This window comes from Carcharodon carcharias, chromosome 3 (assembly GCF_017639515.1).
Source record: "Carcharodon carcharias isolate sCarCar2 chromosome 3, sCarCar2.pri, whole genome shotgun sequence".
NCBI lineage: Eukaryota > Metazoa > Chordata > Chondrichthyes > Lamniformes > Lamnidae > Carcharodon > Carcharodon carcharias.
This window is the reverse complement of record NC_054469.1, coordinates 68,013,025-68,033,167: the sequence shown is the minus strand read 5'-3', so window position 1 is coordinate 68,033,167 and position 20,143 is coordinate 68,013,025. Positions and strand designations below refer to the sequence as shown.

The window sequence follows — 20,143 nt, the reverse complement described above, 5'->3', positions numbered from 1 at the left end:
ATGAACACCTGAGGTGTGATCGGGTGTGGGGATTAATAGATTTATGACGTTTACTAGTTGTTGGAATGGGCACCTAAGTAAAAATTCAGGTACTTTTATTTTGAGCCGTTGGTAACATATTGCAATGTTCTGACATTTCACAATGTTTGTAAATTTGAGTAATCTTGAACTTGAATCAAACCCATTACTTTTGTGAATTTCCGTGATGGCATATAAGAAATGACAAATTCTAGGCGATGGGTAGCACATGAAACAAACAGTTACACTGACTAATGCCCAATGTTCCATTTCCAGCTGGTGCAAGCAGGAAATGGAAGCAAAATATTTTGGAAGTTATTCTGCAAGGCAAGTTGTAGGTTTTGTCAAAATTGGACAGATTTTTTCTGTTCTGATTTAGATGTATTGCCCTTGCCCACCAACTTTCATATTTCCTCTAAAGTCCAGAGTGTAACTGTTTGTGCCTCTGTATCTGCTGATGCCTGTGTGTACTTTGAGTTATGGATGTACCTATGACAGTCCCAAGTTTTGGAGGGAATCAGAACGCTCAGTGTGAATGTAGGAAAAGGAATGCTAGAGCAATTGCTGAGCTTTACATGTGCTGGCCAGAAAAGTACAGCAAGATGAGACTACTTGCCTGAAACTAGTTTTAAATGTGCTCAAGCTAACAGCACAGTAACTTGGAATTTAACTTCATTCCTGACAGTAACATGTTTGCTGTCGTCTTATTAGTCAAGTTTCTTTATCCAGTAATGTTTGGGGGGAAACAAAACATGCCTGACAATAACCCTTTTCCTTCTAAGTGTCTTTATTTCCTCATGCAGAAGGGGAATGGGTGCATTCCATCTATAGGATGAAAACAGATTTCGGAAGCTGATGGTGCTTCTCAGTGCTGAGATGTACTTGATAATGTTGCCAGTGAACAACTCAACAAATGCCGCATGTTGATATTACTCATTAATGTTTTTTTTAAACAATTTATTTGAGTGTTTGCAATTTGAAAAGTGAAATAGGCTGAAGATATGTAAACGTTTACATATAAGCTCATTTCTAGTGTAGGATGCTAAACTGTAATTGTCTCGGATGCCTCTCTTTTACATTACTTCTGAGGCTGGATTTTCTGACTAGATCTACCTGTGTGAATCATAGCAAGCTCCCTTCTAAGCTTGCTCATATGGCTGAATGGTTGCTGGACCAGGCTGCCTTTAAGGCAGTACAGGTACAATGTGTTAAAACTGGCAACCTTGGGACAGTCTGTGCCAGATTTCAGATCTCGCCAGTTTCTGGTCGGGTAGTGTCAAGGGTGGCTTGGACCACTCAGAGTGTGGGAAAAGACCAGTGTGCGAAGCCGATAACTAGTCTGGCATGCTGATGCAGCACCTACATGAGCAAGCCGGTAAGTTATATTACTCATTTGATAAGAAGTAAAATTCATGCATGGCAGCTTATTAAAATGTCTGGTTTTCGGGTATCTCCGGTTTTCAGATGGCCAGTTTTGAGACGCTGCACCTCTATAGAAGTAACTACTCTGTTGCTGTAGGGCAACTAAACACTAAAATAGCATTGCTACAGACTGGGCTTCTTATACTGCTGCGTGTGCAGTACAATCTATTGACTATTGTGCCTTCATGGGCAGGTTTTGGAGGAGGCTAGAGAAGGGTTTGTATATGCTGCCATCATGAGATACTGCACCAACATACATGGCCATTACTGCCACCCCACCAAAATAAGGCACTAGTTCAACATAACTACTGATCTGCAGGATAGCGGGCCTAACAGTCCAAATGAGATAATTTGATGCTTGCTTTCAATCCATTCCCAGTTGACTGGAGGAGACAGCACTCTCCTATCTGGCATCCCACTCTGGCAGCAGTGAGAGCATCCTGGAAACAAGTACAGTCTGGCTTTTGCCATGGGTCCTCTACTGGTGCTGTCACATGATCAAGATGGATTACAAAGCGGCCTTCAAAGCTGTGCTTGTGCTGTTAGTGGACTACTCCACCCAAGCTATCATCTGCCTGACACCAAATATGCTCAATGCCTGTGCAAATATTCAATTCTTTCAAAACCAGACAAGATCCAGATCCAAAAAATGTTCAGCTGAATGGCAATGATTCTTGACCTTCCATCAATGACACCGAGCTCTCTCTCTCCTCCTTTAGCCAGTGAAAGATCTCCATGCTTGCTTACACATGCATCTAGGACTTCCCCTCACCTATACCTTAGCAATCTCTAGACACATGGCACTGCATTCACTCTTGACCTAAGATGCCGAAGAATTCCAAGTTCTTTGTTCCCCTGTCCACCTTTTGTTGGCTGCTTCTAATGTCCCTACCATCTGGTGTGCTCTCTCTCTCTCTCTCAACTACTTTTCTGCTTGACCACACTTGGTCTTGTTTTCCTTGCATACATGGTAGCTGCTAGCTGCTGTTTATCCATTGCCCTGCAAAACACTGAGATATCTGACCACAGGAGGCATGCTATAAAAATACAAATTGTTTCCCAATGTTCTGTCCTGAACATTAAAACTGTAGTGAAACTGCCAACATTTGGTTTACCTTTTACCTTTTCACATCCTTTTTGTTATTGGATTCAAGCTTTGTAAATTTATACTTTTCACTCACAGAAAGGAAAAAAAAACAACAAAAACTGGGAAATAAGAATACTGGTCCAAACTGGTCTTGTATACCTTAAAATGGAACACCAGTAAAAACAGGAAAATAAGAGTACTGGTCCGAACCATTTTTTCCCTCTGTTTCATTTGCTTTGTTTCATAACTTCCTTCATTCTTTTCTTAAATTTAATTTCCCTACTTTTCATGTCTTTAGATTTTCAAGGTTTACAGTTAGCAACAGATGCTAAATTTGTGAGAGAAAATGAGGAAGTAGCAATAATGTCTGCTTGCTGCATCCATAAAAATGACTTCAAGGCTGTGCAAAAGGCTAACATGTTTTCATGACAGGATGATCGTGGCCTGTTTTAAAAAGAACGTATAAAATAAATACCTTGCTGATGAAGGAATGTATGCTGAATCTAAACGGGTTTCAATAATGGTTGATTTATTAAATATCTCAATTTCAAGCCAGAAATGGAAGATGCTTATTACATATTAATAGCAATGTTCTATATACTATAAATAACACACTTTTTCTTTCATTCACGGGATGAGAGTATCACTGGCTAAGCCAGCATTTGTTGAACTTCCCTAATTGTCCTTAAAGTGGTGGTGAGCTGCCCTCTTGAACCACTGCAGTCCATCTGACGCAGGTACACACAGTTATAAATGGAGATCCAGGATTTTCATCTAGCGACAGTAAAGGAACGGTGATATAGTTCCAAGTCAAGACTGTGTGTAACTTGGGGATCTTGAAGGTGGTGTTGTCCTCAATCACACTCTTGGCCTCAGAAGTCATGGTTTTGGAAGGTGCTGTTGAAGGAGCCTTGGTGAGTTGCTGCAGTGGTCATAAGATCATAAGAAATAGGAGCAGGAGTAGGCCATTTGGCCCATTGAGCCGGCCCTGCCATTTAATAAGATCCTGGTTGATCCGACTGTGGCCTTAACTCCACTCCACTCTCACAGCTGCCTCCCTTCATCCTCGACTCCCTCATCGATCATAAATCTGTCTAGCTCAGCCTTGAATATGTTCAATGACCCAGCCTCCACTGCTCTCTGTGGAAGAGAATTCCAAAGACTAGCAACCCTCCTCAAAGAAATTCCTCCCCATCTGTATTAAATGGAAAACCCCTCATTTTTCAATTGTGCCCCTTAGTTCTAGATTCCCCCACAGAGGGAAACATCCCTCATTATGTATCCTGTCAAACCCCTTCAGAATCTTAAATGTTTCATTAAGATCATCTCTCATTCTTCTGAGCTCCAATGAGTATAAGTTCAATTTGTTCAACTTTTTCTCATAAGGCAACCCGTTCATCCCAGGAATTGGCATAGTCAAACTTCTGAACTGCTTCCAATGCAAAGTATATCCTTCCTTAAGTAAGAAGAGAAAAGCTGTGTACACGGTTCTCCAGGCCTGGTCTCACCAATGGGGAGAAAACAAAGGAGAGAAAAGCTGTGTACACAGCACTCCAGGTGTGGGCTCACCAATGCCCTGTACAGTTGAAGCAAGACTTCACCACTTTTATACTTCGACCCTTTACAATAAGGACCAATATTCTATTTGCCTTCCTAATTATGTGCTGTATCTTTGTTAACTTTTTTGTGATTCATGCATGAGGACACCCAGATCCCTCTGTACCACAGCATTCTGTAGTCTTTCTCCATTTAAATAACATTCTGCTTTATTTGCTTCTGCCAAAATGGGCAACGTCACATTTTTGTGATGGGGAGTACTTGTGCCTTGTAGATGGTGAATAAGCTTTGGGGAGTCAGGAGGTGAGTTACTTGTCGCAAGATTTATTTTTCTTTCATTCATGGGATGTGAGCTTTGCTGCCTGGGCCAGCATTTATTGCCCATCCCTAATTGCTGTTGAGAAGGTGGTGGTGAGCTGCCTTCTTGAACCAGTGCAACCCATGTGGTGCAGGTGCACCCACAGTGCTGTTAGGAAGGGAGTTCCAGGATTTTGACCCAGCAACAGTGAAGGAATGACAATATATTTCCAAGTCAGGACGGTGAATGACTTGGAGGGGAACTTACAGATGGTGGTGTTCCCATCTATCTGCTGCCCTTGTCCTTCTAGGTGGTAGTGGTCATGGGTTTGGAAGGTGCTTTCTAAGGACTGTTGGTGAAATCCTGCAATGCATCTTGTAGATGGTACATACCGTTGCTACAGTTCATCAGTGGTGGAGGGAGTGAATGTTTGTGGATGTGGTGCCAATCAAGCGGGCTGCTTTGTCCTGGGCGGTGTCAAGCTTCTTGAGTGTTGTGGAAGCTGCACTCATCCAGGCAAATGGGGAGCATTCCATCACACTCCTGACTTGTGCCTTGCAGATAGTGACAGGTTTTGGGGAGTCAGGAGGTCAGTTACTTGTCACATGATTCCTAGCCTCTGACCTGCTCTTGCAGTCACAGTATTTATATGGCCAGTCCAGTTCAGTTTCTGATCAATGGTAACCCCCAGGACGTTGATAGTGGGGGATTCAGTGATGGTAATGCCATTGAATATAAAGAGGTGATGGTTGGATTCTCTCTTGTCAGATATGGTCATTGCCTGACACTTGTGTGGTGCAAATGTTGCTTGCCACTTATCAGCCCAAGCCTGGATATTGCTGCATTTGAACATGGACTGCTTCAGTATCTGAGGAGTCGCGAATGGTGCTGAACATTGTGCAATCATCAGCGAACCTCCCCACTTCTGACCTTATGATGGAAGGAAGGTCATTGAAGCAGCTGAAGATGGTTGGGCCAAGGACAGTACCCTGAGGAACTCCTGCAGTGATGTCCTGGAGCTGATATGACTGACCTCCGACAGCCACAACCATCTTCCTTTGTGCTAGGTTTGACTCCAATCAGTGGAGAGTTTTCCCCCTGATTCCCATTGACTCCAGTTTTGCTAGGGCTCCTTTATGTCACACTCGGTCAAATGCAGCCATGATGTCAAAGGCAGTCACTTTCACCTCACTTTGGGAGTTCAGCTGTTTTGCCCACGTTTGAACCAAGGCTGTAATGATTCCTAGCCTCTGACCTGGTCTTGTAGCCACAGTATTTATATGGCTAGTCCAGTTCAGTTTCTGGTTAATGGTAAACTCCAGGATGATATTAGTGTGGGACTCAGCAATGGTACTGCCATTGAATGCCATAGGTAGATAGTTATATTTGTTCTTGTTGGGGATGGTCATTTCTAGACACTTGAGTGGCACGAATGTTACTTGCCATTTAACAGCCCAAGTCTGGATATTGTCCAGGTCTTGCTGCATTTGGACATGGACTGCTTCAGTACCTGAGAGTCGCAAATGGTGCTGAACATTGTGAAATCATCAGTGAACACCCCCACTTCTGAGCTTACGATGGAAGGGAGGTCATTGATGAAGCAGCTGAAGGTGGTTAGGCCTAAGGTGCTACCCTGAGGAACTCTTGCAGTGATGTCTTGGCACTAGGCTGATTGACCTTCAAAAACCACATCCATCTCCCTTTGTGCTAGGTATGACTCCAACCAGTGGGGAGTTTTCCCCTATTTTCCTTTAAGATCACAAGGAATAGGAACAGGAGCATATCATTTGGCTCATTGAGCTTGTTCCACCTTTCAATAAGATCATGGCTGAGCTTCTTGTGTGTCAATTTCCACATTTCCATCTAACCTTTGATTCCCTTGCTTAGCAAAAATCTATCTACCTCTGCCTTAAAAATATTCAATGGCCCTGCCTCCTCCACTTTGAGGCAGAGCGTTCCAAAGTCGTACAACCCTCTGAGAGAAAAAAATTCTCACCTCTGTCCTAAAAGGGCAACTCCGAATTTTAAAACCATGGTCCCTACTTCTGGACTCACCCACAAGAGGAAACATCCTTTTGACATGCACCTTGTCAAGGTCGTTCAGGATCTTGTATATGTCAATCAATCACCCCTCACTCTTCTAAACTCCAGTGGAAACAAGCCCAGTCTGACAAACCTTTCCTCATGAGATAACCCACTCATTCCAGGCTCAACTTTCTCTAAGTCTGTAATGAGGTCAGGAGCTAAGTGGGCCTGGTGGAACCCAAACTGAGCATCAATGAACAGGCTATTGCTGAGTATGTGTCACTTGATAGCACTGTAGATGGCACCTTCCATCACTTTGCTGATGGTCAAGAGTAGACTGATGCGATGATAATTGGCTGGGTTGGATTTGTCCTGCTTTTTGTGGGAGAGAGGTACCTGGGCAATATTCCACATTGCCAGATAGATGTCAGTGCTGTAACTGCACTGGAACAGCATGGTTAAGGGCATGGCAAGTTCTGGAGCACAAGTCTTCATTATTGCTGTAATGCTGTCAGGGCCTGTAGCCTTTGCAGCATCCAGTGCCTTCAGCCGTTTCTTGATGCCACATAGAGTGAATTCGATTGGCTGAAGACTGGCATCTGTGATGCTGGGTACCTCAGGAGGAGGCCAAGATGGATCATCCACTCGCATTTCTGGCTGAATATTATTGCAAATCCTTTAATCTTGTCTTTTGCACTGCTGTGCTGGGCTCCCCCATCATTAAGGATGGGGATATTCGTGGAGCCCCCATCTCCAGTGAGTTTTTTAATTGACCACTGTTATTCATGACTGGATGAGACAGGACTGCAGAGCTTTAGATCTAATCTGTTGGTTGTGGGATCACTTAGCTTTGTCTATCACGTGTTGTTTCCACTTTTTGGCACGCAAGTAGTCACGTGCTGTAGCTTCACTAGGTTGACACCTCATTTTTAGGTATGCCTGGTGTTGCTCCTGGCATGCCCTCCTGCACTCTTCATTGAACCAGGGTTGATCCCTGGTTTGATGGTAATAGTAGAGCGGGGGATATGTCTGGCCATGAGGTTACAGATGGTGGTTGTATACAGTTCTGCTGATGGCTCACAGCGCATCATGGATGCCCAGTTTTGAGTTGCCAGATCTGTTCAATATTTATCCCGTTTAGAACAGTGGTAGTGCCAGACAACATGATTGAGGGTGTCCTCAATGTGAAGACTGACTTCCTCTCCTCAGTGACTGTGCGGTGCTCACTCCGACCAATACTGTCATGGACAGATGCATCTGTGGCAGAGATTGGCGAGGACCAGGTCACGTTGGTTTTTCCCCTGTTGTTCATCTCCCTCAAAACCTATCACAGACCCATTATAGCAGCTATGCTATTTAGGGCTTGGTCAGTAGTGCTGCCACTGATCCACTTTTGGTGGTGGACATTGAAGTCCCCCATTGAGAGTACATTCTGTGCTCTTGCCAGCCTCAGTACTTCATCCAAGTGGTATCCAACGTAGAGGAGCACTGATTCATCAGCTCAGGGAACTGTCCTCACCTTTCATGGTCGTGTCTTGTGTAATTGACATAGCAGTAGGTCTTTTCGGGGTCTGTGTGTTACTAAGCAATGCTTCTGTTCAAATCCATGAAAGTCTGCCTCTGGTGACTTTTACTTTGACTGCACACTAACAGGTGGGGAGTGGGGGTGGTGGAGAGTTTGGGAAAACACATCAACTTTATTAAAATTAAACTACACTGATTATCGTCAGAAGGGAATGAGAATTAGGGGTTTCAGTCTATCTCTTCCCCCGTCTGTAACATCACTCTTATCTCAACATATATACAGAATTAAGCCTCGAATTGAAATAAAGATTTCGCAAATTCAAATATTCAAAAAATTACTTTTGTATCTTCAGCAGAGATTAGCTCTGTTGTGCAGAAATAGCCAGCAATTGTTCAAAATAACACAATCTTGGCAATCTTCTGCAAAGTTTTCCTGAGCAACGTGTTCTGTTGTATTGAAACTAGTAACCAGGGATGAGCAATAAACACTGGCCTTGCCAGCATCATCCCGCAAATGAATATTTTATGTTTATTGAAAGCCACACAGCAAAGGTGTGCCCTTACAATGTGCCTTAATTGAATCTACAGGAAAAGTATTTGCTGCACAGTGTGTTTTTTTCAGTTTCTACAGCAGCAATGTTATGACCAATGTAATTGCCGGTTTGTTAAATCAGGGGTAGTTTTTTTATTGTGACATGGACTCTTGCCTATTGGAAATGGAATTGAACTTGCCCAAACATACTTTATATAGGAACCTTATAGCTGTTGGAAAGATGAGCCCATCTCATCAGACTGGGCTAGATTTAGGTCAATGTCTATCCATTGAGTTATCCAGTCCTTAAAATATTTTTAATATACTTTTCTTTAAAACATGAACATAATTTTATATTTACAGATGCTTCTTTTGTAAGAACTTGGTGTAAGCTATAGCCTCTGATGACTAATGGCCTAACACTTTGTTTTAAACATTTGATTTGCTGATCAACAATTTGGACTTCTCTCTAAAAGACTTTTAATGTTGATCAAAGACAGTGTTTTGCATTTAATGAAATAGAGCTCCCAGTTCATTAGTAAAATAAAATCTTAATCTATAAATCAATGTAGTTTTTAACTGAATTTTAAAACTATGGTAGCTTACATATAAGATTTTATTTCCATGATTAATGTGTCTTCAAACTTGTTTAATTAAAATAGGAGGCTTGGATCATTAGTCATCTTTAACCATACATGTGAACAATATTTCCTGGCATGGTATTCACATATCATCAGTTTATATAATCCAGGTTAGGAGTAGGTGAATCCATAACAAGGTCAGAGGACTCCTCTGGAACTCCTCAGTACTCCTCCTCCTCTGGAAAATATAAGAAAAAGTTATTTTTTGGGCCTCTTTTGTCCTTGATCATCTTCCCTGCTGTCTTCATCTAACAGGAAACTAACTGGGGCTTTCCGTTCAGGCTGTTGAGCCAAAGTTGTATATCCATCATTGCCATCATAAAAACAAGATTATGTTTGTGCTGATTTTCTGATTCTGATTTTAAGCAACAATGTGTTTACTGCCCATGGTGTCACTTGAATCTGGTATCCATATGTAAAAAGGGAGCTTGCTGGCTTTAGATGAGTGTTCTTATTGCCTGCTCAGTTGAGCAACTTAAAAATGGGAATTCTCAGCTCCTGGATCTCCAGGAACTAACCTGGGTAATTTTAGCTGCCCAGTTTTTGCTGGGTGGGTAGAGTTAAAATTGGCACCTGCAACTTGAAATGGTTGAAGTTAATTGCTGTGTGCTAAATGTGGGTGTTTTAACCCCCACCTGCAAACTCTATTTTGTGTGCCTGCTTTACAATGCTTGGTTGACTGATGTGAAATTATTTCTGCTCATCTCTGTCATTTAATTGCCTTTCTCAAGATGCATGCCTGATTTTCTTCTCTCTGCCAGTTAAATGCTGGCACAACAGAATGTAAACTTCCTCTAATTTTATTTGAACTCTGTTTCCTTATAGCCCCAATATTTACTGGGGCAGGGTTTCACTGTGGATGGCGGGGGCTGTTGGTTGCGAGGAGATTGCAAGTCTCTGCTAAATGTGTTTCTGTGTTAGCTAATGATGGTGCAACACCTGCTTCAAATGTGGAACCAGCTTTGTTACTGTTATTAATATCTTTGGATAATGAATTGGACTTTTGTACTAAGTATTCACAGCAATAATGTTCTGATTAAGATTAATGTGGTGTAGCCAGCTGTGGTAAATCTAGATGAGCTCACGACAGCAGGATACCATAAACAATATGATATTCCATTTTGATAATGAAAATTCTACTACTCTCCCATATGGAATAGCAATGATTTTGTTACCCAAGCAAGATTACTTTTTTTTTCAAAACTGTAGCTTCCTTTCCATCCTGTTTGGTACAGTTGCTTCTTTGTATTTATCTTTCAGGTGAGAGGACAGATGAATTGCTGTATGTACTGGTAACTTTTTAGTCAGCTGCCAAGGCAAGATGATTTTCCCCAACCCTGGCTTCCAATAGGCCCTCAAGGAACTGATTGCCATGTATATGTTAGTGTAATTGAGAGAGACCATCACTTGAAATTAAACATGGCCAACCCTGCTTCATGATGCAAACTGGGAAATGTGGAGCTCAACAAGTCTGGCACTATGATCAATGCGCCTTTTCACAGCAGGCAGCGATTGATCAGGTATAAAGGTGTGAAAACCTTCATTACACTCAACAAAATCCAGTTCATTTTCACAGGCTGAAAATTGAATTGCACATGATTTTCCCCACAGCAAAGATGAATTGAATTCTGGTATATTGAAAATATAACAGCAGAATTCAGCAAACTGAAGAAGCTTGACACCGTCCAAGACAAAGCAGCCTGCTTGATTGGCACCATATCCACAAACATTCACTCCCTCCACCACTGACGCACAGTAACAGTAGCGTGTACCATCTACAAGATGCACTGCAGGAATTCACCAAGGCTCCTTTGACAGCACCTTCCAAACCCACGACCACAACCATCTAGAAGGACAAGGGCAGCAGATAGATGGGAACACCACCACCTACAAGTTCCCTTCCAAGCCACTCACCATCTGGCTTGGAAATATTTCGTCGTTCCTTCATTGTCCCTGGGTCAAAAGCCTGGAAGTCCACATGGACTGCAGTGGTTCAAGGAGGCAGCTCACCACCACCACCTCAAAGGCAATTAAGGATGGGCAATGAATGTTGGCCTAGCCAGTGATGTCTGCATCCCGTGAGTGAATAAAAAAAAGTGCAATTAAATCATGCCATTGCTCAATGCACAATGTCAATTTATGAACATAATGAAAAGTCTAATCCTCTTTGTGGCCATATGCTGCTCAGCTATGCCAGCTACTGCCACCTACCCACAGGAACACACTGGGCATATGATGGGCCTTTTCCAAATTGAGTTATGAAAATACGTTGCTCGTTCACACACACACACTCCTCACTTCATACTGATTAAACGTCCCATTCTCGCCGGGTGCCTATAATTCCTGTAATAAATGGGTGGCTGAAATATGTGAAATTAAAATACACCTTTCAAGAGGCTGCTTGGTTGGAGCTCAGTGGTTCTATTGGTTTAAAAAATAGAAGCCTCAGACCTGCGAGATCACATAAGTGGTTTCTGCCACCTCCAGCATGATGTCACTACCAAACACATCTTCCCCTCCCCTCCCATTGCAGCACTCCGAAGGTACCGTTCCCTCCATGGTACCCTGGTCCACTCCTCAGTTACCCCCAACACCCTTGACCCTTCCAACAGCACCTTTTCATACAACCACAGGAGATGTAACACCCGCCCTTTCACCTCCTCTCTCTTCATTGTTTTAGGCCCCAAGCACTTCTTCCAGGTGAAGCAGTGATTTATGTGTACCACTTTCAATCCATTCTACTGTATTTGCTGCTCCCAATGTGGTGGTCTCTACACTGGGGAGACCAGACACAGATTGGGTGATCATTTTGCTGAACACCTCCGTCTAGTTTGCAAGTATGGCCCCAAGCCTCCAGTGGTTTATCATTTGTCTCACACTGACATTTTCTGTCCTCGGTCTACTTCACTCTTCCAGTGAAGCTCAAGGTAAGCTTGAGGAACAGCACCTGATCTTTCAATTAGGTACTTTATAGCTTGTGGACTTAACATTGAGTTCAACAATTTCAGACCGTAATCTTTGCCCCACTTTTTGTTTCCTTTTCTTTGCATGTTTTGGTTTTTGCTTGTTTTTGCTTTCAGACAGCAGCAATCCTGGCCTAGGTAGACCTTTTGTTTCTTTCTTTCCTTGCCTCATCATCACTTCCTTTAGCCCTGGAAGACTAACTCTTCTTCATTTAATCACTCCTGACTTTCATCCACAGACCTTCCTTTTGTCCTTGCCCCACCCCCGCACTCAAAACCTATTTCATGTCTAATTTTTCCCAGTTCTGATGAAATGTCATTGATCTGCAACATTAACTCTGTTTCTGTCTCCACAGATGCTGCTTGACCTGACATTTCCATATTTTCTGTTTTTATTTCAGATTTCCAGCATCTACAGTGTTCTGCCTTTCGATAGCATTCCCCTCTATTGCTCTTCTGATGAAATAATCTGAAATAATCTGATGAATGATCCTGTAGGTCTGTGCACCTTCCACTCTGGCCCCAGGGGTACCTAGCAAAAATGCTGCCCTGGATATGGTGATGAGTGCCAATCACAGCATGCGTTCCAGCGATCCCAGTGACGGATCCCAGTAGAGCTGCTAACTATCTGACGTCCCCATCTAGTGTATTCAATATATGTTTCCTTTACTGCCAAATAAGTGTATTTAAACAATTGATTCTGAAGTCAGAAGTTCCATTAACATCATTCAGTAGAGGCTTTTGGTAGGACCCAAGTGAGTGTGTACTGATATGTTTGACAGCATGCTTGATTGCTCAGCAATAACCAGTTGACTAGCCAGCAGGGGCAGGCCAAGGAAGGCAGTAAAGGCAGGCTGAGAGAAATTGTGGCGCTCAACTTCTGTTGGTGTCATTTGTTGTGAAAATCTCATGCATTTGAAAATGCACATAATGGGGCACATTAACTGGGTTGTACCCAACTACAGGGTGTAAGGAGGGCGTAGTACCTCTCACAGGCAGGCACACTGCACTCTTAAAAGGTTCATCCTGAATTGGTCTTCACCTTTACCCAGCTCTCACCTGTGGCTCCAACCATTTGTGAGCATGAAACACTCCCCAGTAAACCACTTTGACGGGCGGGATAAACCGGGTGATGGTAGCTGTCAGGTCTTCTACTGTGGCGACTTGGGGATTTATCTACCCTGGCACATGAAGACTGATTCCAGTTGACTGGGCAGATGAGAGCAATCTAAGGTCTAACTGCCTTGAAGGTGGGTCAGCACCATGTTGTGGAGCATGTAGAGCTCAACAAGACATAGAAGACATCCTGGTCACCCACTGCGTTCGGATCTATCTCCAGCCATCTAGACTTATCTTGCCACTGGACAGAGATAGGTCAGGACGAGAGAGTGAGGCTGATGATGTGCAACTTTCCCTCACTATAATCCAATTCACATGCTAGTCATGTTCATCACCTTTCCATCATCTGTCACGAGTCTTGTGGCAATGGGCGAGTGACGTAGCCGCAGATGTGGATTCATTGGGAGCTGTAGTTATGAACCTGCACGCAGGCAGCTCAGGCCAGAGTGTTATTTTTTTTCACTGGAAGGAAGCAGAAGTGGAACTCGATAGCTCCTTGAGCGACTGAGCAACCCTTTTCAGGACCACACTGCTCACCTCCCTACTATGGAGAAGGCGCTAGAAAAGATGTCTTGAGCAAAGTAAAGATGACCTTAAAGCTGAAGCTGTGTGCTGAGCATGAGCTCTTTATCGCCAACACAATTTTCTGCCTCCCTAATTAGATATCTTGGATCCACCCCCGTTCTATGCATTGGCATCTAACTGACAATGTCATCACTAGATAGAAGGACAGACAGGATTTGCATGTAATGAAAGCCATGTGCAGCTCTGACTGTTGGACTGACCACTGTCTTATCGTTCTAGAGGTGGACATCACAATCTATCTCCTGAGACGTCCCCTTGGTATAAAGTTCCAGAAGCAATCAATGCCTCAAGGCTCAAACAGGCAATCATGAAAGAATCTCTCAGAGAAACTCCAAAGTCACCATGTACAGAGAAAATGGACACGGAAACATACAGCAATGAAGATGACTGGGTAACCTCAGGGGTATAGTGTACTCCACTGTTCATGATTGGTTCAATGAAAACTGAGGTAATCCAGAAACTACTGGAAGAGGATCATCGCCTCTATGGGGTTCACCTCAATGACAAGTCATCACTATCCAAGCATGATGCCTACTGAAACATCTGCAGGACTGTCCAGTACAAGCAAAGAGAGACGCAAGATATTTCGCTGAATTAGAAAGCAAATGAAGTTCAGTCATAAGCAGACCACAAGACTGGAAGAGATTCTGTGATGTTTCTGAATTCTGTCCACGAGTTCGAGTCTACAGGTTTTTCATCATCATCCTCGGTGTGGATGGTAATGCTCACAGAAAAACCCCAAATTCTAGAAAGATGGGAAGTGCACTTTTAATCACATCCTCAATCAGCCTTCATCCATCAATGCAGAAGCGATCAACAGGCTGCCACAGGTTGTCATCAGTTGCTCTCTTGATGACCCTCCTATGCTGTTAGAAATAATGAATGCAGTCAAATTCCTGTCTAGTAGCAAAGCTCCAGGAACTAATGCAATCCCAGCTAAGATCTACAAAGTTGAAGATCAATGCCTGGTCAAGAAACTCACTGAACTCTTTCAGCCTGTGTAGGCTGAAGGAACCATCCCGCAAGAATACAAAAATGGCTCCATTGTCCACCTGTACAAGCAGAAAGGAGCTTGCCAATCTTCAAACAATCTTAGAGGAATTTCTCTCCTCTCCGTTGCCAGCAAAATCTTTGAGAGAAATTCGCACAATGGTTCAGTAGTTACAAGCTGGCATGCTTGCTTGTGTTGTGGATGATTGGGAGTCTTCTGACCCATTCTCAGTCACTAATGAAGCTAAACAGGGCTCTGTGCTAGCGTCAGCTGTCTTAATGTTTTTTCCCCTCCATACTCACTACTGCCTTCCATGATGGTGATCCCAGCATTGAAATCAGATACTGTATCACATGGGCTGCTCAATCTGAGATGACTCCAGTCAAAAGCCAAGGTCTGCAAGGACATACTTTATGATTTCCTGTTTGCTGATGACTCTGGACTAGCTGCCGGTTCTGAGCTGGACATGCAACAAGTTGGGCTTGTTGTCCAGTGCATGCAACAATTTCAGCTTTATGATTAGAAAGAAAATTGAACTAATGTACCAACCTGCTCCAGGAAAGCCCTATCTCGAGTCGAGATTTCAGTCCATGACCACAACCTGTCAGCAGTGGATAAGTTTTCGGCAGCACACTGGAGAGCTTTCTATATCGATGACAAAACATGTGCAAGAAATACCAAAGCAAGTGTAGCCTTTGGCCAACTTCGAACATTAGTCTATGAATAAAGAGAATTCTGCCTAACAAACTGAAATCCTATTGAACAATAATCCTGCTCACTCTCTGCTCTACACATGTGAGATTTGGGCTGCCAGTGATATACCAAGAAGCTCAACCAGCTTCTTGAGCTACCTTCAGAGGCTTCTAGGGCAAAATACCAGACACCGAGGTGTTCACCTGAACTGGCATGCCAAGTATCCACATGGTAGTTAAAGGAAGTGCTACAAGCACTGAAAATTAGTGTGGCCTCCTTTGAAAGCAAGTGCATATCAGAGACAAAGAGGACACAAGAAGAGGAAATCCTAAGCCAGCAACTCGTCCAAAACTCAGTTGTCTGCAGTGGCATGTCCTGTTTTGAGCAGAGCCTTGTGGGCGCAAAGCAGCCTTAGTAGTCATGCATGTAGTCAACTGGAACCCCACCATACACCCCAGACGATGAATATAGTCACCCTCGCCTCAAAGGATGAACAAGAAGAAAGACTGTACTCCTAATAATGATGCCATGTTACTCAGTTTATTCAGTATTGCTGAATCTTGGCCTTCAAATAAAGCAAACAGCAAAACAAGTGGGATAGTGGGCAGGAAGGCCCTATTTCCCTTGGTTGAGTTCATACATAGGGGACATAGATTTAGGGTAAATAGTAGGAAGTTTAGAGGAATCCGAGGGAATATTTTTTCACCCGGAGGGTGATGGGTGTCTGGAACTCACTGCTTGAGAGGGTGGTAGAGGTAGAAACCTTCATAATATTTAAAAAGTACTTGGAATATGCACTTGTAGATTTCAGCAGTCTATGGACAAGAGCTGGGAAGTGGGATTAGACCAGATAGCTACTTTTTGGCTGGCACAGAGATGATGGTCCAAATGACTTCCTTCCATGCTGTAATTTTCTATGATTCTAATAAGAAACAGAACCACGAACTGAAAACAGTCATTAAAACAAAAGCATTCTAATTGAACTGCAGACTAGCTTTTAGCTCTGAAGAAGGGTCATACAGATTCAGAACGTTAACTCCGTTTCTCTCCCCACAGATGCTGTCAGACCTGCTGAGTTTTTCCAGCATTTTCTGTTTTTATATCAAAGAACTCCTTACTGATTTTCTGGAAAAGTCAACGAAAACTGCCAGTGAAGGGTGTCTGTGCCATTAGTTTTAACCGATATTTCTCGATCGCTGCCCCTCATGTTGAACCCTTACCTACGTTTGAGCATTTCTAATGCAAAACAACCAGTCCTGGATTCTCCTACAAGTATCCTTGCAGGGTGAGCGTTCTGCTCTCTGCCTCTGACATCGCTGGACCACCTGAAGAGCTACAAGCTATTTAAGGTAACAGTGGAGCCTCGAAGATCAAGGAGTTGGCAGCCCTGTCGGCCTTGTGTTCTGAAAGGCACTCTCTCCTCATTTTTACAGTTTAATCATCGTAGTTATTTCCTGGAGCCTACTGTCCTCATGGAAAAATTAGTTGTAACCGGTCCAAATTTAAATGGGAATTGGAACTGATCCCAGTTGAACTACTCCCAGTCAGTTGCCATCTTCCATGTGACAGTGTTGGTAAGTTGTTGGAACATGATTAATATCAGGACAAACCTGTGCCCTCGTGTATGTTGTGGGCAACCATTGGTGTTTTGGGAAGGGAACTTGAGGTTGGGGGCGATAAGACAGCACCCCTTACCACCAAATTTTCTTTCTCTTCCCCATTGCTATCCCAATTTTGAACAGGCTAACAGAGAAAAATCTAGCTACTTTAAGCTGATTGTCATTTCACGCAGTAAACTTTTTATTTTTCTTGGGTTTGATTTGTAACTGGCAATGGATTGGCTCATTAGGAAAATCGAATTTCATTCTTTTTCCTCTAGACCTCTAGGCCTTATTGCCTTTAAATGGACAGATGTCTGGCTTTAGAAATTGATGTATTCTTCATTAAGCTTGCATGTATCCTTGGAGACTGAGTGACTAGCTCAGTAATGAGAGGGTTCTGGCTGACTGTTCAGACAATCTCTCAGTTGGGTTCTATTCGATGGCTTTGAACCTGGATAGTTACACTTAGTGATGGATCAATGTATGCATTTCCTGTTGATTTAAAAGATGTTTAAATTTTAAAATAGTTATGCTAATTTATGTAATAAAACTTAATCTGCTTAACTCTAACTGTAGAAGCAAACCCCTCTGCAGCCGAAGATTGGGGTTATATGCTACTCATACTACAACAACTGCTGAAGTATTATGAGCAGCTTTAATTAAAAATATAGTTATGTTAAGAAGCTGGGGAAATAAGATATCAATGCATATGTATGGAGATCTGCGCACTAGCTATAAAGATTCACGACACATTCGGTAGACTATTTACTGCACAGTCTCTTCTCCAGGTAAGAATTTTTACCATAAGATGGGTTGACCAGTATGACTTGAGATTTGGAATTTTAGTTTTGTTTGAAGTCACCAGGTTCTCCAATGTAGCTCTGCCTAAAATTATGAATCTGGTTGTCCAACACTCTCTGCTCACTCTTCGAATGAATAAGGTCTTATTACACATTCAAGCTGACACCAGAAATGGAAAATATAGAAGAGACACTCGAGTTATTAGCATGACTGGCCTCGAACCTAATAGCTTTCTTTCCTCTGAATCAGTAGGTTGTAGCTTCAATCCCACTCCTTGAGCAGATATTCTTGACTGATGTCTTGTTGCAGTACTAAGGAGCCATTGCACTGTTGGAGCTGCCGACTTTCAGATGCGGTATTTAATTAAGGTCCTGTCTGCCATCAGATGGATGTAAAAGATCTTGTGGCATTATTTGCAGAAAAGTACGGAAATTCTTCCCTATGCCCTGGCCAACATTTACCTCTCAACCAGCATCACTAAAACACTGGCTCTAAAGAAGGGTCATACGGACTTGGAACGTTAACTCTGTTTCTCTCTCCACAAGTGCTGCTAGACCTGCTGAGTTTTTCCAGCATTTTCTGTTCTTGTTTCACTAAAACACTTACCTGGTCATTTAGATCTTTGCTGTTTTTGGGACCTGCCTGTGCAAAAATTGGGCAACATATTTCCCCCTACATTACAAAAGTGGCTACAGTAAAATTGGCCTTCATTAGCTGTGGAGTTCTTTGGGACATCCTCAGGTCATGAAAGGTGTTATTTAAATGTAAGTTCCTTTTCCTAGAAATACAAGTCTTTATCTTCATGGAGTAAATTAGATGAAATTTAATTTAAATTTTTAGCATTATGATAGGTTTTGCTGGAATGCCTAAGGAAAGATTGTTTCTGGAGTGCATAGGAAAAATTGGGAGCCAATGCTGAGGGGTCACCGATTTACGTTAGCCACTGAGGAGAGTGGTCAGTGAATGTTCTTTCAAATGACTAGATATAATTTGGCAGGTTGGCACAACAGGCAGGGTGAGGCAAAAAAAGGTAATTGGTGAAATGTGGAAAGGAGTTCAAAATCAAATGCCCAAGGCTGAGATGGGGAAAAAAAGATGGAAAGATAGAGTGGATAAGAATCTTCAGGAGAGAAGAAAAAACATGACAGAGAGCTTGCTTTTGCGGAAAAAGGAGCAAGGAGCAGGATCGGTAGGGCCTTGATATGTACCAGTTTGGATATGGTTGACTGACAGTAAGATATTCCTTTAATGTGGTTTGCATTTGAGATGCATTGGATAAGCAAGCGGATCAAATGTGGCAGTAGTCCATGACGGTGTTAACACCACCCATAAAGCAACCCAGCTGCATGCTGTGAGTGAGTGGAGGGAGGAGGATTAGGCATTCACCCTGCAGGTTGGATGAATACATGTGGTTGATGCTGGAAATGGGGTCCAGCAGTCTTTTTATTGGTAGAATGGCTCAGCTGAATCTCTGTACTAATGTCACACTGTTGAGAAGCAGACCTTGGGCTCAGCAATGTGGTGGACACACTGTGATGTGAAAGTGGGGAGGTTGACAAGGGAAATGTGGGAGCACTTGGCACATCATAAAATTCCAGGCTTTGGGCCAAGAGCTGGTAAATGGGATTAAGTAGGTAGGTCAGGTGTTTCTCATGTGTCAGTGCAGACTTGATGGACCGAAGGGCCTCTTCTGCACTGAGATTCTGTAATTCTGTGAAGATGCATCAGCCTTGTGTGTAACAATCTTTATCCACCAATAAAGCAGTCAGCCAGCAACTAACTAATGATAAGTATATATTCAAAATAAAAAGTGAAAAATTAATGACTTGCCTAAGAACAGGAAACACATGCAAGGGAGCTGTTGAAATTATCTGCTGTCGTTTCAAGAACTTCCACAGTCAAAAATTCCAAGCACTCTCTTCTGTCAGGTATAAATGGCTGAATTTTAAGTGAAAGAGCACATGAAACAGTGTGTGGCTGGATGTCTAAAACTGGCAAAATTCAGTGAGCCGAGAAGCTGGTTGCAACCTGCTGACTTCCCACTTGACATTAGTGTATGAGTTTACACGTGCACAATCCCCTCAGGAGAGAGGCAGATTGTATGTTAATGACTCAATTACAGCGACATTGACAGATTTTTCACTTTAACATTGGGTCCATGTGTTTCCCAAGCTTCCTGAAACTTGTCAGTGAATCCAGGCAAGTGCTCAGTGGTAATTGCGGGGTTGAAGTTTTCTCAGGCAATGACGCCAATAAATAATCAATATTCACAGCTGCTTTCTTGCA

The 20,143-nt window shown here is 42.8% G+C and overlaps 1 protein-coding gene across 3 annotated transcripts in view; it reads left to right on the top strand.

The window, feature by feature from the left end:
* Nucleotides 1–20,143, top strand: part of rundc3b (RUN domain containing 3b) — a 107,540-nt gene that overhangs the window by 36,645 nt on the left and 50,752 nt on the right. The window lies entirely within an intron of this gene.